Genomic DNA, 22,115 nt, shown 5'->3' with positions numbered 1-22,115 from the left:
CTTCTAACTGTTTAAAGGGATAGGGAGTTGCACAGATAAATCAATTTTGTGCAACAATCTGAAAAACAGTTTTTAGGCAAGAAGTTAAAGGAATTTTTGTCATATTGAAACTTCACTAACGTTGCATGCAGCATCATGAAAAATCAGTTATTCAAACACAACTCCTTTTTGTAAGGATTCAGGGACCTCTCTTCCATTACTCTGTAGGAATACCTTTCTGTTATTTCATTCTATTTGTACTAACAGGGAAGTGACTGTTTTTACTGTTGAAGAGCTACCATAGCTAAGTTCTACATGAGGGTGGGACTGTGTGAATATACACTGGGTCCCAGTCACTGGCGAAAACCAAAACAGTACTTTTTTTTGAGCTCACCAATATTTTTTTTTCATAAATAATTTATGGATAACATTTGAGAATCATAAAATAAGCAAATGCAAATTTAAAAGAAGGTGTAAAAATACCCACTGGAAATAAACACGAAAACTATCACCACTAACCAGTTTTGTGATTTTTTTGTTTTGCAGTTTGACCCAGTTAAGTCCATACTATGTGGTAAGACATTACAGTGCTTCTGTCATCAGAAGAGTTGTGAAGATGACAGCCAAAATTCTGGCCTCTAAGCCATCAGCCTGCTCTACTGAAATCAAAGTTTTGCACTCAGTTTTGAGCTCAGTAAGCAAAGAATTAGACCTTGAGGCTTTAAGGTTTGATAACAGGGATGACAAAAGCACCAAAAACCACCAGGCTATCTCCATGAAATAAACTCAGTAAACTTTTCTCCAAAATCATGTATAATCAGCCACTGCAAAACCACTACTGCATTAACTATTGCTAAAACCATTTAGGTTGGTTGGAGGTTTTAGAGGGGTTGTTATATATGAAAAGCAGAATTGGAAATTATTTTTGGATTTGCTTCAGTCAAAGGAATCTAATAAATTTTAAAGTGCCTACGGCTAAAAGGAGGCACAGGACACCCAGCTCTGAGGTTGCAAAAGTCTGAAACAGAGTTACTTGTGCCACTGAAGTATACACCCACACTGCTGGCTTTAAAGCAACCCCTCATTCTTTATTATAAAAATCTATGGCACTGCAGAAGAATCGGCTGTTTAAGTGCTCAGCAAGGCTGAACAGCCTTCATTCCATAGCTGGGGGCTTATGCTGTGGCTGCCCTCCCAAATCCTTATGAAAATAGGAAGTTTATCATCAAGTTCTGTCTTGAATGTAAGATTGATATTTCATTTATAAACTACATGTTACTTCAGAACAAATGGGATTAATTCTCCCTGTCAGCCCAGGCTCTAGTCTTCATTCCCACGCATGATGCCACAGCAATCATCTACCTTGGCTGTTGCCTCATCTATGTCCAACTTGTCTTCAAATCTCCTGCCCTCATTCATCTTTTTCCATGTTAGCTGTGAGCTTCTTGAGCATCTTCAGACACTTCAAACACTTTGCTTGCACGCTTTCACACTGTCCTGTTGTTCTTCTAGCTCACATAGCCACAAAACCACTTTCAGCACACCTTTACTCTAACTCTGATGTACATTCCGCATTCATCAGTCCCGAAATCTGACCAGAGCTACACTGATGCTTCACTTTCTTTAAATTTTCTCTTTAGAAGATCCATCTTTGGCCTCTGTTTTCTCCGAAATGCTGGCAAAATACATGAACAAAAAATGTCAACCAAATCTATAAAGCCTGACAAGACTGGGGAGCGTCACCATTCAGTCATTAATCCTTGTTATGACTTTTTAGGAGTTGACAGAATATTTCGTCTTAAAAATGCTTCACACTCTTTCGTTATTTTATGCTAGGTAATCATTAAAAAGCCACTAGCAAATATTGTGCAACATGCAGTGGTGCGTTGACTTGTCTTGCATTTAATTAGTCAATTAGTTTTGCATGGATTATCACAATAATCTAAAACTACCTATTGTTACTATGTAAAGCTAAAAGGAAATAGGAAAAATTACACATTACCTGGCAGAGAGCTGCTGTCCAAGACAATAATCTCAACTTGATAGATACAGAGCCAGTTCAGTTTGAACATTTAAAGACTCTCTGGAGACGTGATTGGCTGATTATCACACATGATGTTTAGACAGTTTATTTTGTGTGACCAATTGCCAAACCAACAAGCATCTCAAATTACTAAGGTGCAAGAGGTTATGGTGAAGCTCAGCATTCAGAACACAATCCCACAGAGAGGTATCCTTGGATTTTTCCTTATCATCTTCTGTGCCTATTTATATTTAAAATGAGCCTTTAAAGTGAGTGCTAATATGTGGGGACATCTGAACATGGTTTGTGCCTAATGGCATGGGAGCTCAGCATGTACTGAGATGCTGGGTGTGAACCTGCCTTTTAAAATGTATAGTAAGTTAAAATCAGCATTAATATTATTTTGTTCGACCAATTAAAAATGTAATAAAAATGCTCTAAAGATCATCAGCAAAAGCTTAAAAGCAAAACTGGAGGCACTCAATGCAACTAACATGCTGCAGAAGTCTAATTTTTTTCTCATTTGAACAAAATTGTCCAGCAATTAACAGTAAATATGCAATTAACTTGGACTTTCTTAGACTGCTCCATTAACAGGCATACTAAAATATTGCATTAGGCTTTATGGAGTAATTAGAAACTTCTTTGTATTAATAAGCAATGCTATCCACATTATTTAGAAAGCTGCATTTGGCTGGAGAAAATGCAGAATTTGCTTCAGAGCCACAAAAATTATTTTCTGTTACTTCTTAAATTTTACAGAGACTTACCATTTCTGTATAGGAAAAAAGTGAATCATCTGCGATACTCACGCTAAAGCGTGCATATATAAAAGGCAAGTTGTACCTTAGATCAGATCATAAATTCACTCAAGAATTATGAGCAAAATGCTTTTGTAAGTTCACATCAAAAGCCTTTCCTTTTTAACTGCAAAAGTGACCTTAACTACTTTGTTAGAAAAGCAAACACAAAGGTATACGTGTCCTTACAATCGCTATTTTTCTCCAGTCTCACACACCATACTTGCCTTGACCCAATAAATGCTGGAAAGTATGAAACACATGACCAAATGAAATGGGAAAGCATTCTGAGGACTCAGGTTAAAAAAAATTAAACGTTTTCTTGTCCAAGTTATCCACTGTGCAACAGTTTGGATGAAGCCTTGGGTGAGATAGTTTAGTGTGAGGTGTCCCTGCCCATGGCAGGAGGGTTGGAACTAGATGATCTTAAGGTCCTTTCCAATCCTAACCATTCTATGATTCTGATTCTATGATACCAAAGCCTCGAAGCTCTTAAAAGCGCTTTGTTTGGGATTTCTAGGCAGTCTCTGGGACAGATTTTGTGGGCAAACTACTGTTACTTTCACTGCCCACCACTTTGAATACAGGGAAAGAAACAGTTTTCTCAATGAAGTTCTTAATTTATCTAAAAATATTGATGCTAATGATGATCTGCATTTCTAAGGCCTGTGGCAACCTCACATGTAAAGTGAGACAAGCTCCAGAACTACTGGAAGCACACCGAATATGAGCACTGCTTAAAGTCTAGCCTAATCGTAAGAAAATATTATCATTTAATTGATCTCTTCAATGTCTAAAACTTTAATTTGAATCTGAAATGCTTCCTTCAGGAAGAATGAAATATACTGGAGATAATACGGTGCAGTGATACATAAGCCTCTAATGCCAAACTGTGGGGAGGACTATTTGCAAGTGTTCTCCTCAGCACTGAGGACAACGGCAGGAAGAGAGCGTGTTTGCTGATACAAGCACATAAGAGGACCAAAAAGGAAATAAACATGGGTTGCTGAACTCTGACAGAGACCCTGAGGTGACAACAATACTGTGTTTCCTATTATTGGAGAGAAATAGGAAGCCAGACATTGTTCGTGCTGGACACCCTCTGTTAGATTTTGACAACTTGCGTCTGGTCCTGAGTACAGCTTCTCACATGTCAGCAAAGCTGCTCCCTCCCGCCGTGCCCTTCAGTGGCAGGCCCTTCCTTCCACAGGATCCCCATCCCACCCCAGCAGGGGAAGAGAAAATCACCTCTGGCCTCAAGATTTCTGCATCCATGAAAAGCAGCCACAGAAAGAGGAATTAACAGCAGGTACCACTCTGCTGTCCTTAAAAGGTGAGCCTGCAGCTCTAGGGATGCTGACTGCATGATCAACACAAGCAAGCCCAGCACAGCAGCACCTTGGCATCACGGCAGCAGACCATAGCTGCCTTGTGTCCATCCACTTCAGAAAGCAAACACAAGGGCTTAAATCTGTGCCTACATCGAGGCTGATCTTCTAAATTCAGAGAACTGACCATCAGGTAGAAGGTCAGAGCTAATGCTCGAGTGCTTCTGAGTGACAGAGCTAATTGGCACAGGGCACATCAGTGGCAGGCACTTGGCCTGCAGTGCACTGTCAGTTTGAACTTAACAAAAAAAAAAGTTAATGCTGTCATGGACCATTGTCTGTAAAAACATAGAAATACCAAGAGAGCTATTACTCAACTCACCATATGAAACTAATCTGGCAGCGTATTTCGTGAATAATAATGGCAGTGGGTTTTTAAATATAACATGAATACAGCTACTGGAGAGATCCTCTGAGATAGCTGTGTAAATGTAGTTACTTTACTCCACCTTACTGCCCACTCACATATAGACACATACTTAATTTAACTGTTTCTTCCTGGAAGAGTGCCAGACACCAGAAAAAGGCTAGGTTTTCCTCCAGGCTCATGAGCTCAAATTGCTAAAATTGAAGTTCACCATAACCATTTAGTATGGATGTCAATATGAACTTCAGAGCACATTTGCTACTCATTAACATCTGTTTCAGTACATTTGTTTATTAATAGACACTTAAAGAATAATCTCTTTTGCAGACAACCAAGTAATATCATTAATATTACAGCACATTTTTTTCCTTCAGTCACAATCCAAGGATATTGATTTTCTTTAAAGAATGCTTTATGTTAGCAGTGGCAATGGCAGTAGTCCTTAAAGCTACAGAGTGTTTTGTTTTGGAGGTTAGGTCACAAACTGTTTTCTGCTGGTGTGACTTTATAATTTCTTTGTCTAATCCCCTGCAAGACCTCAGATATTGGGCGACAATCTCCATTTCTACTGTTTTCTTACTAGCATATACTTCTAGCATTCTACATTTTAGGGAAGATTTAAGTTTGTAATCAAAGCTCTGCAAGATATTCTTTGGCTTACACATGATTTGTGACTTCTGATTTAAGGGAGGAATGCTTCACAGCCTTACTTAGATATCAACACATATCTGCATGTGATCTGGATACCTATGCTCTGCTTACAGGCAGTGGGCAGAAATGAACTTCTGGTACATATCTCCCTAACCTGTTTTTGACATCTAAGCTGTAATGAAATGATATGTGGCCTACAAGTGCTTATACCTCTCCATGATATAAAGCGAGTCTAGATAAGTTGCTCAATCGTATTCCTGTGCTACTGAACTCTGCATTTCGATGAACCCAGCCCTATATCTTGGTATTTCAGGGAGCTGAAAATAGAGACCCAGTTCCTTATTCCAGTCCAATGTTTTTAAATCTTAAATGTTTTGGGACAGGTAGGAGGAGGGGTTTCATGTTTGTTTATTTAACTTTTACAAATAAGAAAGTGAAAAATACATGTTCTGGATTCTAAACATGTTCCTCCCATCTTTGAAACAGATCCACATCTTAACACCATAGTGATGAAATCTGAAATTTTGCAATCTTTTCTGTATTGCTGAGAAAAATATATTCAGTTCAGCTGAGTAATGAGTCTATGAAAAGCAGTGCTGCAATGCCCATATTTTGTTACTGTGTTTGTAAAACGTGCAACTCAGTATTGTTGCACTACAAACATTTTTGTGGCTATCACGCCTGCATAGGAGAAAATTTATGGAAGGTACAAATCAACTATGTTATGCTGCATGTACATAGCACAGGAAAATAATACTATCCTTTTTGAAAGTAAATCTTCAAGTCAAGTCTTCTATAGCAAAAGCAAATCTCTTGACAGACAAAAAGCAGTGACAAATCTCTCAAATGCAATTTTAATTCACAATTTACTTAACTAAGTCACTGCATAAACCATCCAATTAAAACTTGCAACAAAACTCAGTTCCTTACAGAACAACCTAGAGGGCAACTTACCTTATGTAAAAACTGGACAGTTGCCCAGAGATGCAGAATTGAAGGGGCAGCATTTTTAGAGCAAATTCACAACTACACTGATTAAATTGCTAATAAGACATTAATTTTTATAACACATGAATATTTTGCCTCATATTTTTCTGGATTTTTGTGAGGCTGCACTCCATAATAGCTGAATATGTGGCATTCTAAAATTCTATAAAAATGCCTGGTATTAAAGACGATTTCTTGCAAATGTTGGAGTAGTGGCATCAGAATACATTTTACTCAAGTCAAGAAAGTAGATAGGGCTGTCTCTGGTGACGCAGATATGCATCAGGGACTGCTCAAAACTGACCATAGAAACAGTAGCTTTACCAGAGATACTGACAAGTATTTTTGAATAATTCCATCAAGAATTCCATAGTAGATCCATCTGCAGAAAATAAAGGCAATATTAATTTAAAACTATTCTCTGTGAATTATTTAAAATGTATTATCATTCAGGCATGAAGATTTTTTTTTACTTACATAACTGCAGATCTGCAGATACACAAGAGCTTGAGTAATACGATATGCCATAGGGTGTGACAGTGCACAAGTCTGAGTGTGTTAGGAATGAAGAAAATACCAATCTGAAAGGTATGTTGCGTTTCACATTGCCCAACGTGCAGCCTTTTGGGCTGGTTCTTGCCTTATTCTTCTGTAAGCCCTCTCTGCAGCTGTTAGCATCAAGGCATAGTTAGGAGTGAATGGAGAAGACTACAAGGAACCATGAACAGACAATGGCAGGACCAGATTTGCTGTATGTGGGCAATATGAAACACAGAGATTTTCCCACCTGTCTCCAAAATGGCAATAACTCTCCTCCCTTGTACACCACCTTCCAAAATGAGCCAGACACATTGGTGGGTTAAAAACTGCCTGTGCACAAGTTGCAAGTACACAGGCTAAAGAGAAGTATCAGCAGGTTCTTTCTCACCGCCTGTAGTTTACAATTTATTGCAACGGCACTGTGGTGAAAACACATGCTCCCCCACCAATCCCTTGGTCTGTCCACCCTCCCCAAGTGCTGCTTCAGCCCACTCCATGGGAACGCTCACTGCCCTACCTCCCCTCTTCCTCCCTAATCCCCAACCTCTTCAAAGGCTGGCAGTCTCATCCCCCTCTTACTCTACCAGCTCTAGTAACTCAAAAACATACCAGCATACTAAGTCCTAGGAAAGGAAAAACTACTCTGTAACTGACTCAAGGTTTATTCACCACAAGTTTGGTATTTCATGTTTCCCCTCGTGCCTTGATTTCCTTTCATTCTCACTGTATTGTATTTAAATGTATCTATATAAAAATACAGGTAATTGAACACAAAATAAAAGAATGCAACAGAGGGAACAGGATGCTATGAGGACATTGCAAAATATAAGTGAAAGGGAAAATGAGCTTGAATGAGTGGCACTACTGCCTGTACCGGCATCTTAATTTTTCATGGTATACATCTTGTGAAAGCCTGTAACTCTTAGCTCTAACTTAAAAAAAAAAAATATCTGCAGTTGCATAATTATTACGTTGAGCAAAAATTATTTGCTTCCAGCCTCTAAAAAACTGCAAGATGGTCTCCAGCTTGAAAGTTTATGACTTACATACAGATATATAAATTGCCAAATAATGTGTTATATTTTTTGGAAGTGCACTCAGCTTTTCAACCAGATTTAGACCATGATTAAGGAAGGCATTTAAAATGAGTAAGCAATAAATGTAAGTGAACATTAAGGTGGGAATATGACAGTTGTACGTGGTTATATATTACTTGAGCATATAAGCACAGTGATACAAATATTCAGCAGCTGATAAAGTGATTTTGTTTAAAGACAAGAAGGAGATATAACCCATAGTGATTAAAGGGTGTAGTATAATATCTTTCTATTTTGCCTAGAGGGGAAACTATGCTGGCAGAAGCTTTCACCCCTGAGGGATCAACTCTTGGCTGTAGCTTCTACCAGGGTAAAGCAGGTTTATTTTTATGGGCAGAAATCCACACAAATCCTGCCAACTGAGGCTCCTCAGGAGACAGATAAATTTCATGCAACTCCCAGCTGGCCTGAATACCAAAACAGCAGCAACTTTCCCTTACTGCTCACTTTTCTTTTTTGCTCTCTGGACTAACCAACTTCTTTCTAGCCACCCTGAGTATGTCTATTTGAGATAAATACATCACTTTTAGCTACCACAGGTAAAAGATTCAGATCAATGTGCAGGTTCACTGTGGCTCTACAGCAGCTGTTTTGTGCATGCATGTTTTTTTAAAGATGGTTATCAAAGAAGTAATACAAAATGCCTCTCAAAAGTCAACCCACGGTCCACAACAGAATTGCTCAATCTGCTCTAATGCTTATGCTGCATTTTAGCATTGAAATTAAAGCCAGTGCTCTGACAGCACTGTGCATTCTCTCCAGTCTGAGGCATTGAGGGGTTTTTAGGTAGCTCATGCTACCACGGCTTTCCTCAAAAGCAGGGCAAAAAATAAGTTGCTGGATTGCTGGACTGCCTGAGAATTAAAGTCCAGCAGCCTGACAACTTGTATCACATACCTTTCTTTCTTTCTCTGCTTTCAAGACCTTGCATCTTCTCCCTGCTGTCACCAACCTTCTTACTCCTGCTTAAAGAATCACTGCAACACCCTTCAAGACGAGAAATTACCAATTCTCTGAAGGGGAAAAAAAAAAAAAATTGAAAAAATTTTTCCATAAGCTTTTTTCATTTTAGGACAAGAGATAGTCTCTTGTGATTCCCATTTGCTGTAGAAAGTAGGCGGCCCACTTCTATTCTCAGCAGGGCCCAGATAAACTGTTCTACTAGATGAAGAAATAAACAGGGATTCCCTCTGGCAAGGTCAGAGGAGCAGATGAAAATGACCTTGGTAGCACGAGTTCAACCAAGTACTAAAGGTTCCACGTTCACTGGGGTTTGGTTAAATAATTCCGGTCCAATCTTTTAGGAACACAAATGCAAACCATTCCCTTCTCAATGGGGTAACAGAAACAAACACACAAAGTTAATGAACCCAGCAGGGATTGACCAAACAGTTCAAACCCCCCTTTGGAGCAGCAAGAACAACTTCGAAGCAAACAACCTTAGCCACTTGGCACTGGAAAACAGAGCCTGCTTTGCTTGGCTGATTGAGTAAAAACTTCCTTGATTTCAGAAGTTCTTCATTCTTTAGGGTTTTAAATTTAATACCAAATACTGACTAAAGAATCATCCATTCAGTTCTGACAGTTCAAATGCTAAGTCAAAGAAATGGCAGTAAAATGGTTTCTCCAAGCATTTAATTCATTTGTGTTCTTACTGGGTCCAGATTCCACATCTCCTCACACTCCCTTACTGCCAACATTCAGGTTTCCCTCCTTCAGTCCCATGCTTTCTTCACACTGTTCTCTTTGTATGAAACACTCTTTTTATCTAACAGTATCCATTACTCCTTCTATGCACCTGGTCATAGAAGTGTTCCGAAAGAGTCAAAAGGATCAGACGGAAAATACATCCACGTGCATATATGGTACTCTTGGCAGATCAATATAAAGTGTAAGTGCCATAGTGAAGAGGATGGATGGACGGAAGGAAGGGAAGAAGGAAGGAATTTTTAACTACCTTTTTAAGGTTAAAAACATATTCTGTATCCTCAATAAAACACTGCACAGTATTCTGTAGAAAAACTATTCTATTAGACCAGCAATATAAGTATAAAAATTTAACAGTAATTTTGGACACAGCAACTACAATAGCTTTCCTAATTTTTCAGGAAATAGCTACAAGAAAAGAAAAATATCACAGCCTCCCAGCTAAAATACATTTTCATTGAGAACAATAAGGATTAAATCATCATTTTATGAACACAATATTTCAGCAATGCCAAAGTATATCCAGAAGTACAAGCTGATTACCTAGTTAAGCAAGAACATCTTACTTCATTAACACCTTTCTATGCTACCACATTCAGAAGAAGAACCTATTTTAACTGTGGGAAGGGATGCTTTTGTATCCCATTACATCATGATCACAATATGACTGCATTTTCCAGGTTGCACGAAACAATCAGCTTTATTATTAAGCATAACAGAGGAAGCCACTATTATTCTCTTTAATTACAAAAATAATGCTGAGCTGGAAACAGTCAACTGGATCAAAATTTGGTATGCATTTGGGTGCTACTGGAAGCAGACACGTACGTGTCACATATTCTCACTTCGTATGTTAGAACTCCTTCTTCACAGCACACATGAGGAGTCACCTGCGCACATACAGGTCAACTTGACAGACTGCACACTGCCATAGGGCTTCATGGTGTTGTATGAGCTGTTAAGTAAGGAACAATCCCCTTTTCACCCACTCACTGCTAAAGCACCTGAACAAATCCATACTGCACTGTCTACGTTGCCTCCCACTGAGGTGATAGGCCATCATTATTCAAGGTGATGGTTTTAGCCTTTATTTATTTTTGCAGTGTTCAAATGGCTTTGAATGTGTCTTATCATTTGAAAAGTATTTCTGTAATTCAAGATATTCTCAACCACCAAGCTAAACCATAACTATAAAACTCAACATTTGCCTTTTATTTTCAAGGCTGCAATATTAATGCTTGAGAACTGTAGTGCTCAATAGTTTGTTATTTTTTTCTCATATTTCATACTCTTTATTAACATCTTGTTTGATGGATATATTGGTACACAACAGCACTGCCTAGAGTGCATGCCCATTTTGTGTACAACTATTCATCGCAACACAACTATTCATCAAGAACAAAAACCTTGTTATGGCCTACAATTAACACACAGAAATAGTAAAGGCAAAGGTCAACATTCTCTCTACTCCCTTCTAAAAATAAACCAAAATAAAATCTGAAGACAACTAAAACCCACTCTGAATGAAAATATGACACACTTTTCCACTTCTGCTGGCTTGAAGGTATTTGCCTCTGAAATTCCTCAAAATAATATTTCATCAGGTTAACATCTCTTTCCCTTTAACTCTGTTTTCATCTTCCACATTTATAATTTTTTTAAGCTTCCTCTTTTTTTTACCCTAATCATAACACCTGAAAGGCAAAATTAAAAAACAGAAGGGTAAAGAATGTAAACATATGTAACTATAAAGATAAAAATAGCATAATTTATAAATACTGGTTACTATGGAGGAGCATCGTTTGTGTCATGTGAAAGCTGTCCTATAGAGAGCATGTCTCCAACAGTTTCCAGTTTTAGAAAACACAGTATGCCTGTAGAACGAGCAAAGTATAATAGTAACTTGTTACTTCGAGATTTTTATTCTAATAAATGGGGAGAAACAAAATGTTTTCACAGAAAGAAAACAGAGAAGAGAGGACAGACAAGATAGATAAAGTGGGAACAGAGAAATCGTTTCGGTAATCATTATGAGAAATAATTTCCATTTAAACTAATCAGGCACATCAAAGCAAGTGATCCAAAAGACTTAACTAACTGTGTCTTGAGAAGCAGTCAAAAGAGTCTCTTCAGCCTCTACTGGGTGTAAACTGTGAATAACCCCTTTTAACCCAGTAGAACTCCATGAGAGGAAGGGAGCTCAAGTCTGGACCTAGAATCACAGAAAGAGAGGACATGCCAATCAAGCAAGACTGAAATATTTGGCTGTGAGAAAACACCACAGTCCTTTTGGTCTCAGTTTTAAGTGCTTTTCCTGCATTTCTCTACCTCATGTGAGTTTTCCTCTTATATTCATTAGGTTTGCTTACAAACCTCTTTCACTAGTCTAATATAGCTAAAACTGGAACAGACTACGCACAGTGCTCATGATGCTCTAGCATTGTTACGTATGAATGAGAAAATAAGCTAAATTGAAATAAAGCACCCTCATATCCAGCATAACTACATCAAAACATCTCTTTTTGGAGAACTACATCAGAAAAGCATGAGAACAAAAAATACTTTATGCTTTCAGCCAACATAATTATATCTGAACAAGAAAACAGGATCTCCTTTTTTTTTTATTCTTCACAAATACAATACATATTTCATGCTTTGTAAATACAGGCTATTATGGCATATTCTTTTCTACCTATTTTCCTTAAATATACAACCTAGAGGTCTCAAAATACACAGCCTTTTTTTCATTCTTTGCCTAAATCTAATGACATGGCTTCTAATCAGGGGCTACTGAGTCCCCTGCTTCGCCTCTTGTAGTGCTGGTAAGAAGAAGGGAAAGAGCTGGCTAATGGAAGACAGTGAATTAGGACAATGAGCTGAGATCTTACAAATTCTTCAGGGCAGAAAGGAAGCCTTTTGTTTAATGCTATGCACAAATGACTGTAAAAATGCACATCCTAAAAAAGGTTTGGTAATGGGGTGACAGGCCCATTGCCTTCTTCAGCTTCCAGCACCAATTTCCCTCCAGAGTCTATTCTGTCCTCTCCAGCGTTCCAGAAGCAAACCCCTTCTTTAGCAAGCTGGAATCTCTGCCCTAGGCACATTTTTTCTGCCTCTGGAACCAGTCTTCAGTTCCAGTTTGCAGTTTATAGCTAATCAGTTTCCGTTTCTATCATCAGCAGGAGGCACTGCTGAGAACTCAGGGTCCAGTACCCCGTTTCAGATCCAAATCCAACCTGAAACAGCATGAAAAAGCAGTTAACTTCCACAAAAGATTTGTTCAGTGGAGAGTGTACTCAGCAATGGCAGAATTGTCAAGGAATTTAACATGTAAAATTCTGATTGTTAAGAAATCAGACACTTACATTCCCATGGGGAGCTTATTTACATCATTCAGATGGGTTTTTTTCTTTCTTTATAGAAACTGCACCAAGGTGCTAACTATAGGAGCTCAATTTAGCAATTGCAACTCCATTAAAATGGCATTTTAATTCAATAGCATGGTGAACCGTTGAGGCATCCTAAATTTTAAGGCTTCCGATTTCCACCTCTCAATAAGGTCTGCAGAGAAAAGCAGCTATGTTTCTTTACACTTGGTAGTTGAAAATAGTTCTGTGTCACTTCAAAAATTCTAACCTTCGCTGCCAAATATTTATATTATTATTCCAGAGAACTAAAAAAAAAAAAACCACAAAGCACTTAATTTCTAATGTTAAAAACCTACTCTAATGCAATTGATTTCAAAAGCATTTGCTGAGAGTAAACATATTTCTCTATCCGCCACACTAATCAAATACTAATCAAATACTAATACAGTAGGAACTAATTTTCTTTAAAAAATCAAATATGAATTTTGCATGTATGTTGTTGCCATTTTGTCAGCACAGAAATGGTAAGTTCTTTTTTTGTTTGTTTCTTCGTGTTTTTAGTACTGTAAAATACATATTTCTTCTCAGTATTTCTTGAATTCAGAAAACAAGCACTGAGAAGTACAAGCCTGAAGTTGACACTGTAAGTCTAAATCTAATACAGAGATAAATTAGATTTCATCTTTTTTTGTTTGCTTTTTGCTTGTACCATAGACTGCAAGAGTGTCTAAGTGATGAATTCTAATATCTTAATTAATCTATTTCTGTGGAAAAAAAAACAAATCATTTCTAGCTTTGGAACAACATAGTTCTGTTTTGTAGCTAATTTTACTAATTTCTATTTCATGGAACACATGCAAAAAGCAATGTACATCATTGTATTGTCATTACCACCACTGTAGTGACAACAAATGACAAAACTTCTTTGACACCAAACATATTTCGAACGCCATTACAACTCTTTGTCATATGTGCTATGCCTAAGTGCCAAACAGGAGTGCTGCCAACAGTTTGCTATCACTGAGGCCATATGACGGGAGGGCACCAGACAATGGTCATGCCTGAAGCTGCAGCAGGAGTCTGATAGCTGGCATGGGAATATTAGCTATTCTAAAGGACCAGAACTTGTAAAAATATATAAAAACAAGAAAAGCCATGAAATATAGGAGACATTCTGAGCCATGTGCAACATGTTTTCTGAATGTTCCCCCAGCACCTCGATCATCACCTGCAGCTGAATCCTCCACGGAGGATACCTTGAAGAGAGAAAAAAGTGAAATAACTACCAAGCTTGCTGTCAAAAGAAATGGAAAGTGCTCTTCTAGGGGTACAAATGTTCACGCTAGAAGAAAGTAAACACTGTTTAAACAATCCTTAACATTTGGACAACTCCAGGCCATGGAGTTTTATGCTTTGACCATTAAAATCACGTGCTGAAAATATCTTTCCTTGTGACCATATGAAAAGAATATCAAATCCACCTATTCTGAAGCATCAAATCCATCTATTCTGAGATATCCCAGCTTCTAGGATGTTTGGGCTTTATGCAGTTTATCAATAGTTCACTTAAAAGTACAAGTTTCCTACAGTCTAAAGTTATTAGCCAATTCTATATAATTTACACTATGATTCAGAGCACTGCTGTCTTGTTGGGTGGAACCAAAATACATTCAATATGTCACACTCAATAATCATAACACCAAGTTAAAAGAAAATGCATCGACATCTATATTTAAAAAAGGAACAAATAAAGCAGGCTTTAGTTTGTTCTCTAGTGCCTCTTGATTTTGTGAATTAACATTAATTCAATTTCTTAAGATCTTAAGTCTTACAACCACAAAGGAAAAGAGTACATCGTGCTAAGGCCCCATTTTTTCCCATCAATTTTCCTCCTTCGATTTGGGGAATTTTTTTAATTGCCCTGGTTATGTTAATATCCTTTTAGAAATGCTTATTCAATTTTTATCAGTAAATGCTCTTAATGCACACCTCTGACTACATATTACTGCAAGTGTCATGAGACAGGAAAGCACCATGTCCAGAAACCAAAAACATACTAGTATGTAACTGGGGGCTTGAACTTGAGCATAACAAATAAAGGAACTACTTCGAGACACTGCATTAACTAAAAATCAAAATATAATCAACAAAAGAACGAGCTGATGATAATAAATCTCCCTCCCAAGACACAAATATTATGAATTAAAAATCCTGAGATTACAAGAGAAAAAAACCAGAGACACTTCCTAGTTTGCCAGCCACCATGACCTGGTTAGCTAGACTTTTGCTCTTCAATAAAAGTTTAACATTATTTTGAATGCTTGACTGTGAGACCAACAGCTATAAGAAGTATCAGAAAAATGTGACATTATAAAGCCAAATAGAGCTCCCCAGTCAGTTTGTCCAACATTTGTCCCTCAGTTTTGTCCAACATTTGTCCAACAGTTTGTCCCTCTATTCCTCAAGCCATGGAACATTATCTCCTTACTCCTATACCCCAACTACTTTTGTTTGAATACTGCAAACTTTCCTTCAAACGTTCCAAGATTCACAATAAAACTATGGAAGTTGGCACAATAGCTCACAAATGCATGCAAGTCAAGGAATGCAGGTTTGACTGAGATGTGTATGTGAGATGTAGCCTGTTTCTCACTTTCATTTGATACAAACCAGTTGGTCAATGAGGTCCTGCTTTCCTACTTAACCCGCTCCTCAGTGCTCTGCAAACGTTAGGCCATATATATTACACGAACAGATGCAGAAACTGGTAATGCTCTCTGTTAATGATTAATGGTTATGACCTAGCTATTTTTTAATATAAATGAAAAGATGATTACATTTTCATAATCATACCGACCTTGAACATAAAACTCATTTAACAGCATAGATTATTAGCATAGCCCAAGAATATTCTTCTTTTCTTGATCCTCACATAAGAAAATGGAGAGCTTTAACTCTGGCAAATGGTGTAAGAGATACAATTAATTGAGAATTGTATTCAGAAGCCATCTTTTCTAAAAGCAGACATCTCAAGAAAAATGCAACACTGCAAAATCATCCTGTGATGTTGCAGTAGGGAAAAAAAATAAAAATAAAAGCAGGTGAGATGTAGTCTCTTTTCTTCAACTGGAAACGGTCCAATAATAACATATCCACACACATATACGTAAGAAGTATGACATAGTGAACCAAATCCAAGAAAGAAGAGTAATTAAAGAATCTGTTTTTTAAAAAACACCACCTTATGATTCAGGGTGAAATGCTCTTTTATCTCCCTTAACTTGCCTGCCCATAAGTAACAGCATCTTCTTTAAGGCTGCCCAAAGGAACTCCTGCCTCCATGAAACTGGGATTCTAGAATGAAATTTTGCCATAGCAGGAACTGAGTGATCTTAAATCCAGAGAAGTGACAGATATAATTAGGTTAAAGAGATGGAAGGAGGCTTTTTTATATACTATTAATAATGCATGCACACTGAAGAGTCCTGAAACAGAATTCCACCTCTCTTCACTGCAGCTGCAGAGCCACAGTGTTTCTTTGATATTTCCCTTTAATTTCAAAGTCTCCCCCTTTACATGTAAAACGCCTGTTCAGATCAGTTGTATCAGTACATAACCCTATGGATAGTTTTCCTGTCCACAGAACTCACGAATTTAGTTTTCTGCCACCCATGAAGGCCTTCCATGAAGACTAGAGTTGATACTTAGGATACTCCACATCATCAACATGAAATAAAAAAAGGCTGATTCCATTAACCAAAATTACTCACTGCTGCCATATAAGAATATCCATAACCTTCCATAATCCATAACCCTTTGCCTATTCAGAATGATGAGCTGTTTTGCTCTGAGGACACTTACATTGTAAACACAATGTTGCAAAGTAAGCTAGCTGGGCCCTTAGGCAAGAGTTACAAGCATGAAGTTAGAGCTGCACAAATTGCACAAATAATAGAAATATCTGGAGTATACTTTATTCTCTGAATGTATTTCTCCAGGTGGAAGGAGCAGATATTCAGCACTCACTCTCAAGTATTATATTCAAACTTAGCAGACAATAATGGGAGAAGGAGAGCACTGTCTTTAAGAAGCGAATCACTTATATATTATTCCTAGATTGAATAGGTGTACATAAAAACATTTACCACTTTTATTGAACTATTTGTCAGTTTCCTTCTTTTTCTAAATATCAGTCTACATCCCTCTCTCTCTGAAAGAAGTCTGACTTTCGTACCATAATTCATCTAGACAGAGCTCAGACACTATTTTGTTGGCTTGATTGGTGTGCTGTTAAGTTTATGGCCCCATTCCTGCAATGGAAGCTGCAAGCACCTCTTTCATTACTATTTGATCAGTAACTTGAGAGGCACAGATGGATGTCACTATGGAAACATGGGTCATTATTACAGAGACCAATGAAACAAGAATGGATGCCTCCATAAGGCATCAGCTTCCTTCAGTTTCTTTCTTTTTCCCAAAACAGCTTTCAATAATAAGTTCAGCAACACTCCGCTGCTGAAAGCTCAGGCTGACATTTGAAAGAAACAGCTACTTCTAAACGTTACTGTTTTGTTTTCCGATCCACCTTACTGGAATAGCAGTGGAGAACCCATGTCAGTTCTGTGCCCCTGCAGGACAAACAAATAATGTGTCCTCCCAAGACTACCAGGGGACACTCTGGTCTCCAAAATGTGAACAGGGAAACTTCTTGGTCTAAGACTGCTTCAGTGTTTTGTAGGGGCGACTTCAACAAACATGAACCAAGGACACAGTGCTGCCTATGATCACAGAGAATACCTTTTCTGTTGGGATGACTGCCCCTCTCCATGAGACCATTCCCTTCAAGGACCTTGAGTTCACTGCGTGCTAGCAGAGGCCAAATAAAGAGAACGATGGAGAGGGAGCATTTTCCCTCCTCTGGTAGCAGTCACTCGGAGAGCTCAGTATACAAACACTAACTGGAGCCAGCAGTGTTTGGAGGTAATAATGCTAGCGTTGTTTGGCTCATCGCAGCCCAGAGCAGGGCCGCAGCTGTCGTGGTGCAGCAGAGGGACCATGAGGCACGCGTTCCCAAGGTCATCTCGAGCAGGCCCGGTTCTGATAACGGCCAGCGCGGCAGCACGGTTTTAGCGTTGCTGCAGCCGCCGCCGCCTCGGCTCCCGCCCACGTCTCCCAGCGGAGCTGCCCTGGGGCGGGGGCGCCCAGGACCGCGGCTCTGCTAGGGGCGGCCAATGCCGCCGCGCCCGCGGATGCGGCGGGAGGCGGCTTCGGCGCTCCTTGGGGATGCGCGCAGCGGGGCGGGATCGCGCCGCTCCCCCCGGAGCTGCGGCCTCAGCCCGGCCCAGCCTCCCGCCTCCCTGCCCCGCCGTCAGAGCAGGGCGCCGATGGCTGCAGGGCCGGCGGGGCAGGCGGCTTCTCCCTGCGGTGGCTGCTTTGGGACGGAGGGGACGGGGGGCTGCGCCCCACGCGGTGTCCGTCCTTCAGTCCGTCTGTCCGTCCGTCCGTCCGTCCATCCCTGCGTGGGCGGCGGCTCGTGTGTGCGTGTGTGACTGACAGTGCGGAGCGCAAAGCGCGGGAGCAGCCGCCCTCACGCCGCCAGCCGGGGACCGCCCCGCCTGCGGCACCCCCGTCTCTGTCCCCCGGAGCCCTCCCCGGCGGGGGCGACCTCAGCGGCTTCGCTGCTGCTGCTCCTCCTCCTCCTCCCTCCTGGCGGGTAGGTTACGTTACCTGGTCTCTAGCTCGGGCTGGATCTAATCCCGCGGCCGCCGCCGGCTCGTCTCCCTGCCGCGGGGCTGAGTGGGGTAATTAATTTATTTATTTCCCATGAGGTGTCCTCGGCAGCGGAGCAGCGGCGGGACAGCCCGGGCCGGGCGGCAAGGAAGAAGGCCCGGCTGCTGCTGGGGGGCCGACGGGACGCCGCTGTCCCGGGGGTGCTGCTGGGGAGCGGCCGAGGCGCTTCAGCACCGGCGCGGGGGGGCGGGGGCTGCGGAGGAGACGCCTCCCGGGCTGCCCAACCCGGCTCCGCGGGGCCGGCGGGGGCGCGGCGCCCGTCCCGGGGAGATGGAGCCAGAGCGGGAGGTGGGACGGGACGCGCCGGGCTGGGGCGGGAGGACGGGCAGCACTTGGGGTCCTGCGCCCTCCGGTGCGAGGCGTGAGCCCTCCGCGCCGGTGCCCTTCCCTCCTCCTGCCCCGTCCGGGGCCGCCGGGCGAGAAGAACCCTCGCTGGAAGTTGAGGCCGGGGCGGTGGTCGCTATCCCCGGGAACAGGGGGGCCTGGGGAGCCTCGGCGTTCCCCTGTCGCGTTCTTCACCTCGCTGCGGGCGACACAAGACGTATCCGCCCCCGCCCGGCCCCACCCCGTTCTCCTCCTCTTCTGGACTGAGGATGCTGAGTATTTCTCACCCTAAGGCTGATGCAGTCGCTGTTCCACGGAAAGATTACGAAAAGGCACCAGTTTGCTGCGTTTAGGAGGAAAAATCTCCGAATATTAACAGAGATATTTTTGTGCCAAACGCGGGAGCTTCGTCTTCCGAAGCGAGGACTGAAATTTGGCCAGTCAGCAGTGAGTTGTCAGTTCAAGTCTTGGTCACCTCTTCCTTTGCCACCTTTTTTTCTCCCTTAAGAAATAACAAAGTTCCCAGTGTTTTGTACATGAACATATTTATGAAAGTGACCATTAAGTTCTCCAGAAATTCTGTCCTTAAGGCTAAAATCCTGTAGGGAAAGAGAAGATAATCATATAATTGCATAATTAAAGCTTTTACCGTAACGCCTATTCTCATGGGTAAAAGTTGCACGTTATGTGCACCTTTAAAAGTAGTGTGAAGAGGCTGGAGTAATTACATTTGTTTACATTATGTTGCAAAACATGTTCAAAAGTAAACCTGGTTATTTATTTATTTTCTTAACTTTATTGGATGTACTTTGTTTATTAAGAGCTTATGAATAGGATCTTTACAGACATGTTAGGAGCTGAAACTGTGTATGGATAAGAGTAGGGAGAACTTGGGTTATAGTCAAGGATATTCCAGTTTGCTGAGCTGCTAATTGAGGAGGGAAGGACTTGCTAGGGTTGTCTCTTTATTTTGTTAATAACAACTGAATCCCTTAGCTAGCATCAGCCGCAATGAATTAAAATTTTTGGAAAAATAATTGAAAAGGAGCCTGCCATCCCTCAAAAAAAGCTGCAGCATGAGTAGCAATACCTATTGCACATCAAAGAATCTATGCACAAAGAATCCGTCCAACTTATGTTACAAGATGGGCTGCCATCTTGTAGCACAAGTTCATAGAAGTCAGGTTTCTGTGGCTTCGTGGCTTATAGATCTGCTGCCTTCTATGTGAGAAGTATTAAGAATTATTTTGTGTTTTAAACTATAATCATTAAAGCAGAAGACACAGACCCAGAAATCTCAGTTATCTAACATTTTATCTTTTTTTTTTTTCTTTTAGGATATTATTGTTCTAATTTTATATCACCTGCTTCTACTGCAAGTTCTTCAGATTCAGGAGAGAATGCTTTGTCACATGTTTGTAAAGCAGCCAGGTAGCTACAGTCTCTGGGCAGATTCTGGCACTGTAGTCACACGGAGTACAAAGTAGTTCACTGGTAGAGACAAGCAAACACTTTTATTCCAGAAACAGACTGAACAGCTTGGAGTTATTTTTGTGCCCTTGCATAAGCTAAGTAATACTTGAGTTATGTACCTATGTCCAGGGACATTTTTAGGAGCAAACAGCCATGGTGATTGTGAGGGCACTTCATGAAAGTCACACTTGTGTTAATTTGGGTAATGGTGTGTCATCTCATGTGCAAGTGTGTGAAAGAAGCCTGTGCCCAGCACCCCCACATAGAGTCAGTGCCAGTCTGCCCTGGCAGCAGGTTGCACTAAGGGTTTTGGAAGACCAGTAAGAACTCAAAGGGCCCACTAAGCCAAGCAAAGTGAAGAGTAAACACTAAGCAGTGACTCCTGGTCATACGAGCAAAGAAGAGTTGGGTACAAATGCTTATGGTCAAACACTCACTTCCAAGCAGACCCACAAATACAGGATTAAAAATATGTAAATTAGCATGAAATCTGATATAAGATTTTCCATAGAGAAGCTGCTAGTGCTTGAATCAAAGTTTTAAACTTGGCATGTTAAGCTCTCTCCCATATTCAGGCACTTTGTACACCCTGAAGAAAATCATAGGCCATATAGGACCTCAGACAGTTCTTGTGACATGCAGAGCATAGCTACATTGTTCTCTACAGTGAAATATTACGATTTACATGCTATTTAAAAGAATGTTAGGAAAGTGATTTTCAAAGGGACCTGAAAAATAAATAGGTTAAGACAAAAATAACTTTTTCATTGCATAGTTCTATTTCCTCCACTGATGTGTCTTAATTAGCAAAGATATCTAGTTATATAGATATGTTTTTTTAATTATAACTATATACTATATATTCTAGATAATAAACTTTATGAAGTGATATATGTCATAAGGTATATCCCATACTGCACTACGCAGTATCACATTACTGTACTGTATAGAACATCCTGTGCATTGTATATAGCACAGTGCTACATACAGTATAAATGGATGTGTTCTGTGTTTATATATAATAAATTTGTATTTATCTTACTACTGCTTACATTAACATACCTATATAGAAACAGTAGTTTATACCTATGACACAGACATACATTTTCTGTATATATGTTTGTGCCTCATGCAGTTTCTTTCTATACCTCTTTTCAGAACACCATCTCTAGGAAAGGTGTATGCATCTTGACTTAATGTTGCTGTGCACTTCATCACATTTTGCATTTTCTAGTCCAAGGCAGAGACTGAATATAAGCTAGCTGCAGTTATAACAATGTGTGATTCTGCCCTACATTCTGTACAAATTCAGGTACAGCTCCGTGTCTGCATCCTGCTCAAAGTCACAGGAATTACCATGAGCCCTCAGACTAACAGGTGATATATGATTGTATTTTTTATACTGACCTCGATTGCAGTGACATCAGGTTTTTAAGTGAATGTGCTCCTCTGTGTGTGCTGCAGAACAAGGGCTCTGATTTGGTTCCTGGTTGCAGATTAAAAACACCCTAAAAAACAACCTGTTGTTGTCATTTCACATCTTTCCAGTCTTAGACCACCTTCAGTGCATTAAGTCAAAATGTTCATAGCTAACCTCCAAGGGTAAGAATTAAAAATGTAT

At 40.2% G+C, this 22,115-nt stretch overlaps 1 protein-coding gene across 4 annotated transcripts in view; it reads right to left on the bottom strand.

Moving 5' to 3' along the window:
• SLC16A7 (solute carrier family 16 member 7) overlaps positions 1 to 18,939 on the bottom strand; it is a 75,978-nt gene extending 57,039 nt beyond the window's left edge. For 2 of the 4 annotated variants that reach the window (XM_061467819.1, XM_061467820.1), the window contains exon 1: positions 1,982 to 2,161. The gene's annotated coding sequence lies outside the window, so the exon portion shown is untranslated. Of the gene's footprint in view, positions 1 to 1,981; positions 2,162 to 18,634 lie in introns of those variants that run through there. The other 2 variants (XM_061467818.1, XM_061467817.1) reach the window with 2 other exon arrangements.
• Between the last annotated feature and the right edge of the window lie 3,176 nt (positions 18,940 to 22,115).

The sequence above is a fragment of the Pezoporus flaviventris genome, unplaced genomic scaffold (genome assembly GCF_033815535.1).
Source record: "Pezoporus flaviventris isolate CSIRO_AGI_PZ_B2104156 unplaced genomic scaffold, CSIRO_AGI_Pfla_v1 ptg000045l, whole genome shotgun sequence".
Taxonomy (NCBI): Eukaryota; Metazoa; Chordata; class Aves; order Psittaciformes; family Psittacidae; genus Pezoporus; species Pezoporus flaviventris.
Note: the sequence above shows the minus strand (reverse complement) of the source record. Positions and strands in the feature narration are given on the sequence as shown.